Source organism: Erithacus rubecula (genome assembly GCF_903797595.1).
Source record: "Erithacus rubecula genome assembly, chromosome: 2".
In the NCBI taxonomy this organism is placed as follows: Eukaryota; Metazoa; Chordata; class Aves; order Passeriformes; family Muscicapidae; genus Erithacus; species Erithacus rubecula.
Genome location: NC_136685.1, coordinates 5849401 through 5866020, shown reverse-complemented (window position 1 = coordinate 5866020; position 16620 = coordinate 5849401).

Below are 16620 nucleotides of genomic sequence, written 5' to 3'. Positions count from 1 at the left end.
GTGCAGCCAGCTGGGGGCTGGTCTCCTGTCCCAGGCAGTAAGTGACAGGATGAGAGGACACAGCCTCAAGCTGTGCCCAGAGAGTGTCAGGATGGACATCAGGAGGAATCTCTTCCTCCAAGGGTTGTTGAACATTGAAACTGCCCAAGGGAGTGGCAGAGTCACCATCCCTGGAGGTGCTCAAGAAATGCCTGGATGTGGCACTGAGTTGATAAGATGATGATCAGTGAAAGTTTGGACATGATCTTGAAGGTATTTTCCAAAGGATTATATGATTCTGTGTGACTCTGTGGTCTCCAAATCTAACTCAGCTGAAAATGAAAAAACTGCACATGAATGGATTGTGCATTAACCTACACTGACAATTTATTGGATTTCTCAGCTCTTGTGCCATGAAGGAGAGAACTGCTCTGGTAGGAGTTTGGAGCTCTCTTTCCTTTACCACGTGGCTGGAAGTCAATGGATCCACTACAAGAGACCTCAGGACACTCAAGTCTCAAAAAGCACTTTGTGTGCAACATCAAAAGAGAGTATAGGAAAGCTCTGTTATAACTTGGAATTATTCTATGTTTATTATCATTGAGATATTATTTGTTGGATATGCCATAGTTTGTTGATACCAATTAGCTGATCCTGATTCAATTAAAACTGGAATGTCAGAAATGTAGTAGAGCTTTCATGACTTTTTCTAAATGAAGTGTTGGTCACATACATTGAGTATTCAAGAACATGATAGTGTGAGACTCTGGGTTTTTTTTTTTTCATTCTTTTTGATTTTTCCTAAAATAGAAAGCAGCACTTATGAAAGCCTTTGTGGGTTTTTTTTCTTTTGTCTTTTAATCGTGACCAAAATTTTTCAGTGGGAAATAAAAATAGAAAGAGCCTCACCTAATAATGTAAAAATCCCTTCCTGTTCCACACAAAGGCTTGTTGAGGCATATTTATACTTTATGTATGTATATAGTTCCATGTTTAGGCATTGTGAATAGTCATGTCATAATCACAGAAGACATGGAAGAAAAAACAGCCTTCTGGCACCCAGTGCCCAATTTTTTGAGTAGAAAATCTCCATCTGTACAAGGATTAAATAGGGTTAGGGAGCATTTTCTACTGCAGAAGTCAGCCAGCACAATCTGAACAGATCTATGATATTAAAATAAATTATTAAAACACAAAGTCTGCACTTCCTGACCACCTGTGCTCCAGACCCTTCCCCAGCTCCATTGCCCTCCCCTGGGCTTGCTCCAGCCCCTCAATGTCTGTCTTGAAGGGAGAGGCCAAGACTGGCCACAGCACTCGAGGTGCTGCCTCACCAGTTCTGAGCACAGACTGGTAAAGGGCTTGTCCTGACTTCTTCCTTTTCCTCTTTGCTCTTATTGAGATCAATGTTGAATTCCCATTGGCTTTGCCAGGTGGAGAGCTGGATTGGAATTACCACAGCTGGATCTCCCACAGCTGCATCATCCACCGTGTGCACAACACCTTCAGTGCTGGAAGAATCTGCAAACTCTCTCATATGCACTTGGAAAGACACACATCCAAGTGACCATTCAAGTCTTTTCCTTCCTGATTAAGACCTGAATCACTGATGTAGTTAATATATGCAATAACCCCTGTACTGTGCCTCTGCACCCAAGGAACAATGACTGTGATTCATAAGGTCCATTATGTGCTGCATTTGGCACATTGTCAACAGTGTTATCTTTCCAAGAGCCAGGATAAAGGGTAATGGAATGGAAAATTTCCTTTTATCCCATAGCTGGGTCAGTCTGGGTGTATCCCATGTATTAATTTGCAGCCAAGAGGCAGAATATGTGTCTTCTAATCACATGTCCATTGGGAATTTCTGAAGGAATACTACTGACACAAAGGAAAAGGAAACAAAGTCTTGTTCAGCGACTTGGAAGAATTCTTTCTTTTCTTTTTCTTTTCAGTTGGCCTTTCCAAGTTCTTACTAAAAGCATAATTCAGTCAGAGGTTGTCTTTCAAGCTAAATATGTGGGTTGAAAAGTACATATTGTCTGGAATTTGGGCTTGATGTTGAAAAGCATGCACCTTCCTTGGACAATGCAATCAGTGCCTGACAATAGAACTTGGACTGATTTTAGAAGATGGTAAAAATTATCTTTGAAAACCCCACCAAAACTATAGAGATTTTTTTATTCAATCCAATTAATTCCATCCAAGCCTGTATTGCTATATCTCAGTTATTATCTATTTTCATCTCAGACCTGGCAAGCCTCTTTCCCCCAAATTGCCTGTCTACCCTGATATTCAAGGCAGTCCAACATCTGTGCCAGCTACAACATCACCCTGCAGGCTTGGGCTCCATGGTCAGTCACTGCTTTTCAGGATTCAGCTTTAGGCAGAAAACTTAGAACATTTGAGAATGTTAGATACTGAAAATAAGTTTTTTCAGCAATTTAACCTTCTATACAGAGTGCGCATTTGCCATTGCTGAATCATGAGAAGTGGAGCTGAAGGCTGTATGGATGCACTAGTTGTTGAATAGTCACATGAACAGATTAATTTCAGAATTTTTGCACAAAATAAAGTGATAAATGCTGATGATTTATTGAACTCTGTTGTAGAAAACAACTGGGAAAAAAAAAACCCAACATTTTGAAGAGCCTCCAACTGTCCATGCTTCTATTTGAGGAACCAGGTATCACACATCAGAAAAAATATGAAGAAAAAATGGCACCCAAAGTCTTGCCCTTGGCTTTTTCCTTTTAGTTTTGTTGCATTTGCTGCAGGCAGAAGCAACTTCACATTCACTCCTTGAAAAATGATGTTCCCTTGACTTTTCTTAAGCTTTGTGGTAAATTCTCTGCTTCTCTGTCTTTCTAAAATAATGTGCATGGCCTTAGGAATGTCTTTATCTCATTCCTACTGCATGCTAGGCTGTATTGCATTCAGCTGGCCTGATCCATATGCATTTCTATTTTCCAGATAATTACATTGTTCTACTTGTATCATTAGCTTTATTGTTGCTGTTTCTAAGAGGCTTTTCCTATCTAACTGATTTCCAGGTTTTCTTTTTTGAATTTTTCTGAGGTACTGAGTTAGAGGAGAAGGCAGCAAACCTCTTCTGTTCCTAATCATAATCCCCAGACTCTGAAACCTTGAGGCTTTCTCATTACTGCTCCTAACAAAAAACATTTAAAAGTCATCATTTCCCTTCTTGATTCTCCGTAGCAAAAAAAAAAAAAAATGGTTTCTTCCATGTAAAAGTTACAGGTTTGAACTAAAGTCAGTATAACTAAAGGAATGGGGAATCCACCCCTTCCCACTGTAATTTGTTTCAACTCATAGTCAAGAATTGTGTCTAAAGCAGATAATCCTAGTTTTTATTATTTATTATAATTGGCAGTATTTTTAATATCAGTGCTTGAATGAACACAGTGTTGTTCACTTTGGTATTCCTCTAAGTTTATTTATGCTTCCTTTGCTGCTGGCATACCCATGGTCCCCATTAATGACAGAAGAGAAAGGAAATTTAATTGTGAACTAGTAAAGGGATTTTCCTCTGGGTGATAACTTTCCATTCTTAAGCACTTCCATAGGCTTGGGAATCTAGACTTACCCCTTGCAGAAACACTGCTTTGCCAAGAACCTTTCTTTTAATAATACAAATCTATCAGAGGTGTCACACCTTTCCTAACTTGAGCTGAACCTGATCTTGCAGGAACACAAGGATAATTTGGTATTTGGAAAGAGAACAACACCCTGTCCTTCCCTAGATGCCCCACAACTTCCTTTTCTTCCACTTGCCATCCTTTAATAAGTAAAGAATCTTCACATGAAGGTAAACAAATATAATAAACCAATCTCTTGGAAGATGAATTGTGTCTTCTTTTTATTTTTTTCTTCCTGTAATCTTCAAGACTGAAATTCTAATAAACAGCTCTTTATAAGATATGTCCTGTCACTTTTTATTTGTCTGAAACATTTTTTCCCCATTGGTATATCTTTCAGCATTTACCCAAGCAAGAAAAATGCTACTTACTGACATTAACAAGCTTGCAATATTTAAGTAAAGCATATAAGCTATTTACAAAAATCAGGTTGACAGCAACATTTCAAAAATGAGACTGTAATGTAATAAAAACATTATCCTGGCTTGTGTCTGATCAGGGAATAAGAAAATGAATGAAATATTGCCACAAATGAGAACTGGGAGAATTTTCCAGAGAAGGAAAAAATAAGAGTGGAGCTAGAGAAAAACAAGGCAAAACCTTCTGAAAAGGCCATGTTTGACTTACAAGAATTTATGGCTTCCCTCCTTATTTCAATGCACCCTCTGTGAAAGCACTCCCCATAACAACCCTGAATGATTTGTCAGCTGCCCACTAAACCCTTTTTCTTCCAAGGGCTTAACCACAGTTACATGTCCATTGTATTTCCACAGGATGGTGCATCCATGTTTCAAACAGCAGAGCCTAATACATCCCTGGAAGCATCCCTGCCACTGATGTTAGCAGCAATAAATGTGCCAGACTGAGGATATATTCCCAGCAGGGCTGTGGCAGGGCTGAATACAGGTCCCTATATTCCCACCTGTGTGCAAACAAATCCCTTGTTTGATGATTCAGCCATTCAGGTGCAAACTTTTCTCTTGCTGTCACTCCTTGGTGAAGTGTAGCTTTTCTGTTAATAGCACCACAGGTTGATTTCTTCTTTCTGTTCCTGCAAATCCTGAAGCAAAATCTCTGGAAGCAGCAGGCACTGGCACCAGAAGTGGGTGAAATTTCTGATACTCAGCATGGCTTTTATTATGCTGTGCCACATCTTGGTGCCATGCAGCCCTTTCTGGCATCAATCCCAGCTGCATCCCTGGAGAGCTGCTTATCTTAACCCAATCTCTTTATAGAGATGGAAGAGAAATGAGAGATAGGAATCTGCACAGTTACCTGACAACATAGCCAATGGACTCTTGCCCAATCCAGCTGTCCAGACAAGTCAAACTGACACTGAAACTGAGAGGAACCTTTGGAATAAAGGCAGATCCCTGAGGAGATAGAGAAAATGGCAGCCAATAATAAAAATGGGGGTGAGCAGCCAGAATATTTGAGTGCTGCAGATATTTTTGCTTGCCTGTCCTTGAGAGTCACTGTGACCTTGGAAGAGTTTGCAATGGCAATGAAGCTCTCCTAGCCCTCTATGCACAGGGCAAGAATAAAACAGATGTTAAGCCAGCTTGGTGTGCTTCTATTTCTGCTCAGCAGGGCTCAGCCAGAGCTTATCCAGGTTCCTCTGCTCGAGCAGTGCCCCAGCTGGGGTGGTGAGTGTGCAGCTCCTGACCAGGCACCTCTGCCCCCTGGCAGACCATGAGAGAGAGCCTGGTTTGACCAGCAGATAAGCAATTTCATTTTGCTGTTTTAAGCCTCAACTCCAGTTCAACACAGCATGGAAGTGGGAATCATCATTTTCTCACTCTCTTCTCCAATGAGACTTGGCTCACTGTCTGCTCAAAGATTACTGAGATTAATTAGAGCATTAATGCCTACCAATTTACATGCTAAATTCCACAGGACAAAAATCCAGTGTTTAGTTCACACCTCTGGAAGATTATGAATTGGATGAGAATGGAACAGGAATAGAAAACTTCAAAGCCACAGAACTTCAAACTCTCTTATTTAAAGCTGGTGGTTTTATCTCAGTTATTCATGATGCCTTTAGCCTTTATTCCACTTCCTTTCAATAATCACGAAGACTTTTTTTTTTTTTCCTGTTATCCTCAAATCTACCTTGCTGTACATGTGGACAGAGCAGCAAACTGCTTGTTAGTAGAATTTCATTTTAGGGTTTTCTTTTTCCCTCTTGATTCTTCTTTCTTTTTCCTGCTGATTTTCTTCTTCATACAGCAGCAGTTCATGTGGGTTCCTGAGATAGGCACAAAACCACATCCTGTGGCTATTGATTTATACAAAACCCTGAACACCTTTCCAGGCACTCTGCTAAGGGATTTCACAGCCCACACAATTATTCCAAGAGAAATTCTAAGTATTGCAAAATTCATCTCTATTTAAATGAAGGAATCCCTTGCTCTATTTAAATGAACTAATCCCTTGCTAAAAGATTTTTCTTTCACCATGATAAGGAAGAACTTTTCTAGGAAATAATTCCAGCAAAGGCTGATCTCATATTTTAAGATACTGGTCCCTAACAGTGAATTCAGCAAAGACAACATTCAGAGAAGTGGAAATTGAGCCTCATATCCATAGGGAAAAAAAGTTTGCCCATGGTTTTGGGGTAGGTTCAAAGCTACAGTCTTGGGCAAGATCCTTCTTACATAAGAATATTTATTGGAAAGGTGTGGATGTGAATCTCAGTTTCTCCTCAGTCTCTTCAGGTGGGCCACTCACTTTGTCCAAACAGTTAAATAGAAATTGGTCCAGAGAAAAACAGTGACAGGCATGTGTTCAAGAGTCTTTGAAGTACAGTGGATCCTGATTAAAATCCCTTTTCCCAATAGGAAGGAAAGGACACTTGGACCTCCATCACCCCCTTGCTCTTTGTGCACCCTGCCCCCCTCAGCATTCTGGATCCTGAGTAAAGGCTTCAAATGTCATAACAGAAAATGGGGGAAACATCATTATTAAACTTCGTATTTAGCTGAGGTATTTAGGCTAAAGTCTGATATTTGACTCCCACTGGATGTGTGCAGCCTAGCAGTCCATCACAGCTTTCCTTCTGACTGTCATATTTAAGAAGCAAAAAATTCTGAGAAGCTACTTTTAACCAAAATTGCTGGAATTAAAAGTTGTCCTTATCCATCAGCAAAATGCAAAATTACAAAAGTCAAAATATAAAATATAATGATCCAGAGGAACAAGATCAGTGAGTAACCAGCTTCAAACTTTGTCCAATTGAGTCATTCTACTTTCTAATTCATTTTTGTTTTTTTGACGGTTAAAACTAATGTGAAAGAATTGAAGGGAAAAAAATCTAACTGAAAAACTTAATTGTTGTTGGCCACAATGGAACATACTAAAAGGGAATTTTTGGGAATTAACTTCCACAAGGTGAATATCTATCTGCTTTAAACACTAGATCTCGAGGAGAAAACTTTCATTACCAGATCACCGTCCTTTATACTTGCTGAACACCTGGAAAAATGGCAATAAAACTAAAGGTGGGTTCCAACAAACCTGTTTTCTTGTTACTCAGCAATATTAGGAGCCTATTTCTGGCTCAGCCAGATTCCCACAAACCATAGCCCTGCACCATCAGGGAGCACAGATATAGCCCAGATGGGCATTTAAAATCTCAGGGGTAGCCCAAACCACTAAATCTGTGAGACTGAGGGTTGCTCCAGCATCACATCATGGAAGCACTCGTGGTTCACACTATTTTCTACCTGAAAATCAAAATCAGATAAAGAACAAGTCTTAGGTTAATACAACAGTAAAACCAGTAATTCATTTTGAGATTCAAACCCCTGTTTCATTTCTAACTGCAAACTCTGGCTCTTTTAATATCCATATGTAAGTCTTAGATGCACCAGAACCACTTCTTTTTTTAAAATCCTCATTTAATCTTTTATTTTCAGCTTCAACTGCAGAAAAAGCTTACCATAAGCAGAAAGCTCCTTGTTAATCTGCAAATCTCCATAGAGAGTGCATCTGTTATGGTGCTCCCTCTGATCTTACAGTTTTCCTACTGATCTAAAAATAAATATTTCCTCATAATTTATTTTTAAAAAACGGTTTCTTTTTCAGGATATCCGAGTAATTTCTATGAAAGAAAGGGAAAAAAATCTGTTCTTTTATTCTGGCTTTGAAGGAAGCTAATAAAAAAACCACCTGATTCACTCTGGGAACTATTTTAAAGCCATTTATAAGCACGACCTTCAAAGAAAGCCAAAACACCTTCTTCAGTGGATCTAAACCTGCCTCAATGGAATCAAAGGTTTGTGTTTTGCTGGATCCATAGCAAGTGGGCAGGACCATCCCTCCCTGGGGTCATCAAAATCAGTTTGAGCATCCTTGAAGGCTTTTTCAGGTAACACTCTTCCTGTCACCTCTGTGGGACAAGACCCTGCCAGGAAGAACTCCTGTGGCTCCTGCAGAAGAGTCACTTTGTGCCTTTGCCTTTGTGTGATCACAGTCAGCCAGCAGCCCAAATTCCAGTGCTGGATGGATGCTCCCTCCCTGCTCAGTGATGTGCTGCCAGGACAAAGCAAATTCTTCCCTTTGCCTCCTGCCTGATGTTTTACACTGGGAGCTTTTATTTGGTACCTTCCAACTCCTGCTTCACAAAAAAACCCCTCTGTAAATATGATTCTTTCATCTTCTCCACACTTCTTGTGTGCCCTACAATATCCCTTGGAAGAGATTCCCTCTCTTCCAAGATGAGTCTGTTTAACCTGCCATTGTATGGAAGCTGTTCCATGGTTTTTGACTTGTTTTTGCTGTCCTTAAGCAGTTCTTTTCCTCTCCTGCCATTTCCTGGGACAGGGTGTTGGAGCTGTGCAGATGTGGTGTGCCAGGACTCCTGGCAGCAGCCTGGAACTATTTCCCAGCTCAGTCTCAGTTCCTCCTACCAAGTTTTTTACAGTAGCTGAGCTCACTGTGTGGGCAGAGTAAAATGGGATTGACACACTGCCAGGTCCAGTCAATGCCACTCAGGTTTGCACTGTTGAAATCTGCAGTTTCTGAGCCTTGGCTGGTCAGATTTACAGACAGGTTACTGCTGAGGGGACAGGATGGGTCTGGGAGGAAAAGCCTCCACCTGCCTGTATCTCTTTGCCATCACTGCCTGGCAAGGTTTTCCCTTTCCCTGTGTGCCTGTTTTCAGATGAACAGAGAAAAGAGGATGAATCCTTCTCCCCACTTCCCAACTCTCCTCAGATGTCTCAGAGAAAAGCAGGACAAAGCTATTTATTAGTGAGAAGCAGAGCATCTCACTTTGATGTCCTCTCAGGCAAAAGCATGTTAAAGTCTGTCCAGGCAGTCTGACTCCACTGGGTCAGGATGCCCTAACCTTGGCAACTCCAAACTTTCATTTTTAGGATCCCATTGCCAGAATTGCCAACTGTCTTTTTGGGCTGGGGAGAAAATAGGTGAGGACAGTATTTTTTCCTTTATTCAGAGAATCATTTTAATACAAGTATCTGCAAATAACTTCTCAAGTGGAGGCTTTGCTTGTTTCTCATTCTCACATATTTTGCAGCCATTTGAGGCACAGAACCATAGAATGGCTTGGCTTGATCTTAAAGATCATCCAGTTTTGAGTCTCCTGCCCTGAGCAGGGACACCTCCCACTGCTCCAAGCCCCATCCAGCCTGGCCTTGGACACTGCCAGGGATCCAGGGCAGCCACAGCTTCTCTGGGCACCCTGTGTCAGGGCCTCCCACCCTCAGGGGGAAGGATTTCTTCCTATTCTCTAATCTAAACCCTCAGCCAGAGCAAAGAATTTTACTACAGACCAGTGCAGCTTAAAGATTGCAGTTAAATGGCAGCAAAAGCAGCCTTGATGTGAAAACATACAATTTTGTGATCAAAACCCAAGACAAAACCACAGGTAACAGCATTGATCCATTCTCTTGCTTTATTTGAAAGCACATTCAGATAACAAAGTGGAGAAAATAAAGACTGCCCATGATGTCATCCATCTAGTTGTGTGTTTAGGGGAATAGAAAGGACAGAGAAAAATGAAAATCTCTGTTGTTCCAACACAGTGACAGTAAAGTGTCCCCTGATGTTAAGTGCAGCCAGTAAGTGAGGTTCTTTACTGCTTCATAACACAGTGTTATACATTAATAACATATTAACTCAGCATCACCACTTGAGAACTCACACAGTTATTTACAGGCTTGGTCCATAAATTTCCTCTTACATTGGTGATTGCAGTTCCAGGACATTGCACTGACACACAGTGTGTTGGAAACATTGATGGACACAAACAATTGAATTTTATACAGTGAGTTACAAAATCATAGTAGTTAATGAACCCTCCCACCTCTCTGACCTCTGAGGTTCATTAACATTCAGCTCCTCCATTACACTTTGAGCTCCAACGTGCTGAAAAAATTCAGTTATAAATATTCTAGGAAGTTTTATATTAGTTTATTTCAGTTTTGAATGTTGTTTACAACACCAGCATGCTATGACACACTTCAGCTGTGTATTCCAGTGGGTCATTGGGAAGGTCAGTGCATCTTTTAAGGACTACATTAAAAGCAGAACATGAAGGAAGCCAAAATCACTCAAAGCCAAGTGCAAAGTGGCCTTCAGCCTTCCTCACCTTTGTGCTACCAGCCAAGTTAAATTTTTAATGCAGACAGTAGGTCTCCTTAGCAAAAAGGACCATCTTAGCTCAAGGTCCAGTTGCTTCCATCAGAATTGGAGATCCAGCTACCAAACAGTGGTCAGAACATTGGCATTTCTTGAGTCCCATAAAACTGAAAATCTTTTTTCTCCTTTCATTTCTATTACAGTTTCAGAGCACTACCCTGATTTTGGTGGGGTTGTTCCTAGTTTATCTCATCTTTAACTGAGAAAGGAACCCACATTTTCCCCACTTTCCCTTTTCCCTGTGCACTCAGACCCCCTGTGGGTTTTGTTAACCAGTGCAACTCTAAAAAGGCTGCTGAGGCTTCTGTGGTGGGAGATGAGCAAGGCAAAGGAAACACAAGATCCCTTTTTTACATTAGAAACTGGAAAGAGATGTAGACCATGGACTTCCTTGCAAGTGTGCACATGTTTTCACCAAGAAGGAGTCTGATCCCTTAAACAGAACAGAAATCTGTCTAATACATGTCTGTGATTTCTTGCTCTACAATATTAAGCACAGACCAGTATCAGGACATTAAATGTGAATACAATCCTACTACAAACAAACTAAATAAATACAGCACATTTACACAAAAAATTACACTTGAAATTATTTCTTATTAGGACACACCTTCAGTAGTAGAAATATATGCCTGTACAATTAATACATCTAAGCTTTGAGATAGCAATCATATTGTAGTTATTTGGGTCAATATCATTAACATTTTATTGGTATCTTTGTAAATTTAACTCTAGTAGAAATATAATTCCTAAGAATGAAAATGTAGATCACAAACCACTAATATATGTTTTTCTGAAGGTAATTTTCTCATGTAATTCCCCTGTGGTTGTTTGGTGTACTTTAATTTAATGACTCTGGGATTCCAGATTTATTATCATGTGCTCAAAAGCTAAATAGCACAGCTGAAAATATTTTACTCCAACAAATTGTCCATGGCAGTAATTACAGCACTTTATTTCAGCTTGAACTGCAAGTGTTGCAGAATGATACCTCTCTGAAAAGCTCATCTAATAACTGTGAAAGCAAAGCTACTTCTTTCATAATAAAGTTAAACTCTGCATCTGCACATGGCACTGCATTGCACCAACTTTTGTGGATTTTGAAATCACTTCATTAGAAGTTTCAGGGTGCCTTTTGAAGCCAGTTCCAGTGTAAACAATCCAGCCATCTACACAGCAAGGTCAGCACCCACTGCTCCAGCAGCACAGACAGCTCCAAAGGTGAGCTCCTACCAGTGCTTAAATCAGGAACAGGCTCAGAAATTCAGATATCAGAGCTAAAAATGGCTGTTTAGAAATATTGCCAATTGTTAACACATAATCTAGAGTATCTAGTTAATTATGTCCCAACTTCTCCCATTGAGAACTCTTGCAAAGCCTGAATGTTCCTGTAGTTCAGAAAGCCTCATTCCAGCTTTGATTTCTCATTCTATTCCCTTCTGAGACTGCAAATATGCCCTTTCTTCATTTACATTATTATTTCCTCAAAGCTATTTATAGGCTGATATAATTTTCTCTGACCTTTCTTTTTTTAGACTACTTTGCTTTACCCTGTCACCCCCTCACCTCAGTTTCTGCTATTTATATATTATAGTTTTTTTTCTCCTCCCTGTTACACTTCTTCTAAAGCTTCCCTTAGCTTTGGGGACCAGAACTGCAGACAGGCACCTTCTCCACACACTGATCAAGATAAAGGTTTGTAATTCAGGAATGAATCTTCAGGGAAACACTTTTTGGTGTTGCAGACTGCCTCCATGAATGCAAAACCTTAAGGTCAGATCCCTTCCTTGGCATTTCTTTCAAGATTTGTGCAGAAAGAACAAGACTTTCACACCAACCTCTGATTTTAGGATGCTGAGCATCTGTGTAGCCTCTTTTAGAAACCAAAAAGGTCTTCCCATCTCTATTTTTGTACCTATTTTCTGCACATACCTATTTCCAAAATGTTTCATATTTACACTTATGTAAGATTATGATGATGTAAAGTAAACATTATTTATAATTTAAAATGCATTTTGTACCACACATGTAGCCACCATCTACACCTGAAATAGTTCTGAGCAATGTCAGATTTTGGTCAGTGCAATGTTCACTTGTTATTTCACAAATTTAGTAGCTATATCCCACAAAGATTAGGAGATCTACTGCCAAAACTCCCTTTGGGTGCTGTCTTCAAAATACAGACCAATGGCCATCTTACTGACTGAGGGAACCTACCAAACCTTTACCAGCAGCTTTCATCCATTTGTTGGAGTCACCTGATTTGATACTGGATGTGTCTCAGAACAGATCTCTAACAAACCAGGTGGGTTTTCTTCTCCACCCAGCTGAGACACAAACCCACAGCCAGTGACTGGAAAAGTCTCTTTATTCAAAACTAGTGAAGCATCCTGTAAATTCAGAAATAATGGGAGCTTGAAAATCTGTAACTACACCTTGTATTTCTAAAGGTTTTTCTCAGGTTTGTATGTCCAAGACCCATTCCCTCAGCTGCAAAGTGAAACTGGGGAAGTGAGGATCATTCCAGACAGTCACAGAAACAGCCCTCACTGCTCCAAGTGAAGGAGAATGGGAGCCACCCTGAAAAGCAAAGCATGAAGATAAGCTAAGGTCAGTATGGGATGCACAAGAGCTCCAGAACATGTGAACATGGTGATGGTAATGGTGGTGCTCATCAGCAGCTCCCCAGAGAATCTAGTTTCAAGTTGGTGAAACTTGGGAAAATACAGATGTGGAGGGAACCAACCAAACCTTCCTTGAGAGGAGGGAAGAAGAGAAATGTGTTATGGTGATCATTTATCAAGAGCTTCTCACCCAGGGCAAGATTCATGTGGGGACATCCTGAGCTGGGAATAGTGACTAAAAAGATGCCAAAGCAGTTTTCCTGAGGGATGCACATTGATGTGTCTGAAATCTCCCTAGTGGGAAGGAGAGGTAGAAACACAAACATAAAATGAATAATGTATAATTACAGGGGAAATAAGTGCCTCGTCATTCAGCAGCTATTCAGGTTTATTCTCATGACCAGGAACACCAGAGGAGGTGAGACAGGCTCTAAAAGACATTGTCAGCCAAGAGAAAAGTTCCACCAAGGAATCCAATCCACTGTCATTGTGCCTGTCATTCATTAATCACACTCTCTTTGTATGAGGGCACATCAATTTTCTCTTCCACTTTCAATGACACAAAGCAAAAAATCTTCTGCTATCAGCAGTTTTGTGCTGGGAGTGATAAATATTTTTAACAAATCACTTGTTGGGTTGCATTCTTTTCATTTTTATTACAGGTCTAGAAATAAAATTTGCTATAGCTGCATTCACCTGCATGGACAAATGCTGCCTACTCTCTTCCAAAATCCCACAACCATAACTTGCATTTTTAGTACTTAATTTTTTCAACTTCTGTCAGAAAATTTGTTTAAATCTCCTATTTAAAGAGTCTCTTCAGGCATTTTAAATCTTGATATTTCTTCATTATCAATAGATTTCCAAGTCTGCAGAAGAATGTTTATAGTCATGCACCATCTATGACTGAAAATGACAAATAAAAAATTTCCATATCCACATGCTTTGCATAATTTCACTATCACTTCAAAATACAGTATTGCTCTCATTACTCTCTGACTCTCAATCTTGCTGTTTCAGCTCAGCTCATTATCTAAGTGGAGTCTTAGCCTGTGTCAGTTATTTCCTTCAAGTTGTGGACAGTGAATTTAAATAGAATTTTGCCTCTTGGCAGCTCGATCTGAATGCACACAAAGGTTACATAATAAAAGATCCTCATTTATAGCTATTGTTCTTGATGGCACTGTTTTCATTGAAAAACATTCAGCTTAATGTTTATACATAAAAAGAGGAATTTTCTTAATTTAACAAGGAGGATGAAATATTGAAAATGCAATAAAGAAATCTTCCTTCAGAGTCGTATTCCTTACTCATTCATCACTCTGAGTAGGTTTAATACTGTTGGTGCTTTGACAAAGCCCAGATCACAAAATAGCATAAGTTTGAAATTTGTAAAACACTTAGAAGATTTCTAGAATGGGAAAGTGAAAGATTCACTGTCTTTTTATGACCTCAGACCAAGCTTACATATCTCAGTTTTATATAATAATCAGTTATCAGCCTCAACACAGGGAGAGGAGAAAACTCTGTCCTGAGCATCAGTGGCAAAGCATTATCTTTAGAACCATCTGGCTGCAACCTTCAAATCTATTCAAAGCTGACCTTGAAATTTGAATCCATAATAAGACCCCTCATTCCTCCACCACTGTGATCCCAAACAGAGCAGGAACTGTGTGAGCTGCTTTATATACAGGTGAACAAAGAGAGTGCTCCAGGTCTCTGTCATTGAATCCAATGAGATCCATTTGCTCTTAGGTTCAGATTCTGCATTTAAATTAAGCACTGAATGCTGAAATGTGCATGCCCTGCTTGATTCAGGGGAACATCTTTGACTCGAGCACATGCTCAGCATAAACTTGTCTCTAACTCCTGCACAAGCTGGAGTCCTAAAGTTTCTTCTACAGCAAAATACTGTTCAGCCATGGAAAAGCTGACTTTTCAGACAAGGATAGTTATGGCACTGAATAAAAAATAAAAAAATAAAAAATAAATAAATTTAAATAATATGAAAATAAATCTCTTTAAATAATATGAAATGTTCATCATTTTTCTGGAAGTTCATATTTAGGGTTTACTAAACCTCTGGACTCTTTAGCCAGCACATGTATTTAGTATATTTGCCATAGTGCAATCCAAAAGTATCTTATACTATTTTAAAACATAAAGTTCAGCTCTACCATGAGTGTGTATCCACTTTTGGAATGACCCAACAGCAATTCTGAGGAAAGTGCATAATTTTAACAAATAAAGAGAAAAGTTTCCCCAATTTAAATTGGAGGAAGGGTTCATGCACAAACTGTGAGTTGATCTACCCCTAAATCTGGCCAGTGTAGTGAGCAATTCCTACAATTTTACCAACTGGGTTGCTCCAGCTAATCTCATTTATAGGGGCCACTGTAAATCTGATTTACATCACACCTTAGTTATGATAAACACCTGTAGATATAAACAAAAGTTTGCCTGGATGAAGAAAATAACAAGAGCTTCAGGATAATGAAGGAAAGGTTGTTAATGTCTTCATAACCAAGTCTGCAAATATTGTAAAAGATGTTTTCTGCTCTGGATCAATTTGTGGGCACAATTTGCAATCATAGTCAAGGAATAAGTTGATCTTATGCTGAAAGGTCTGTAGGAATCAAAGAACTCAACTTCTGGGGAAAAATTATCACAAAAACATGTAGAGGCAACATGGCAATTCTTTGTAACTCTGCAAGTTCTGTTAGTATTTATTCAAATTTCTTTTGCTAAAGCATTGCAGAGGGGGAAGCAATACTTTCCTGTACCCAGCTTAGGAAATTCAACAAAATTCTACTTCTGCGTGGTCTGAATATCATTTGATAAAATAGCAACTGCAGAATGGGAGTGCTGAGACATGCCAACAAACATCACATTAAACCTGTATGATATTATTGCATAAAGCAATATTAACATCACCATGGATCAGCTACAAAAGAAGTTCAGTTCAGTGTGACAGAAAATGCATGTGAAATACAATTCTGAAATAACAGTAGGATAAATTAATGCTAAACAGGAAATATTAAACAGGAAAGTAATTGAAACTCTTTCTCAAATGCTTTCTTTCCTTAAAGGGGCAACTCAGAAGAAAACTTTGCCCTGTCAACTTTGTTCTTTTTAACAGTCAACATAAATCTGTGTGGGAGACTCTTTGATTTACAATTAACTTATTTTTAATAAAATCATATCCTTCTTGAAGAAATTTCATAGAAATATCAAAATCATTATTTTAAGCATTAAAAATCTGTTTTTATGAAATGCTAGTTTACAATCTGTAGTGATGTTTCCACCTTAAGATAAATCCAAAGGAGAAAGAGGAGATAATAGGAATAATTGTTTCCTATCAAATACAACTCTGCAGGTCTTTTCAAGACACATTGTTTTTCTGTTGAATGCATTAGGAACTTACAGAACTTCATTCTCTCAAATAGTTACTAATCCTCATCCTTCCAGGACTTAGTGTTTAAGAATTACTCTGCAGCTGCACTTTGGAAAGACTCCCCTGTTACCAGTGCTGTGACCCTGCTCACAAACACACCACTTTTGAATCTGGTTCCATGGTTTGGATTGAGGAATGTTTTGCCATTTTATATCTCACTAATTGATCTCATAAAGATTTGAGATGAGTAAAATACACAGTGAAAAATTCTGTTATCAAATCTTTCTGCTTATTGCCATCA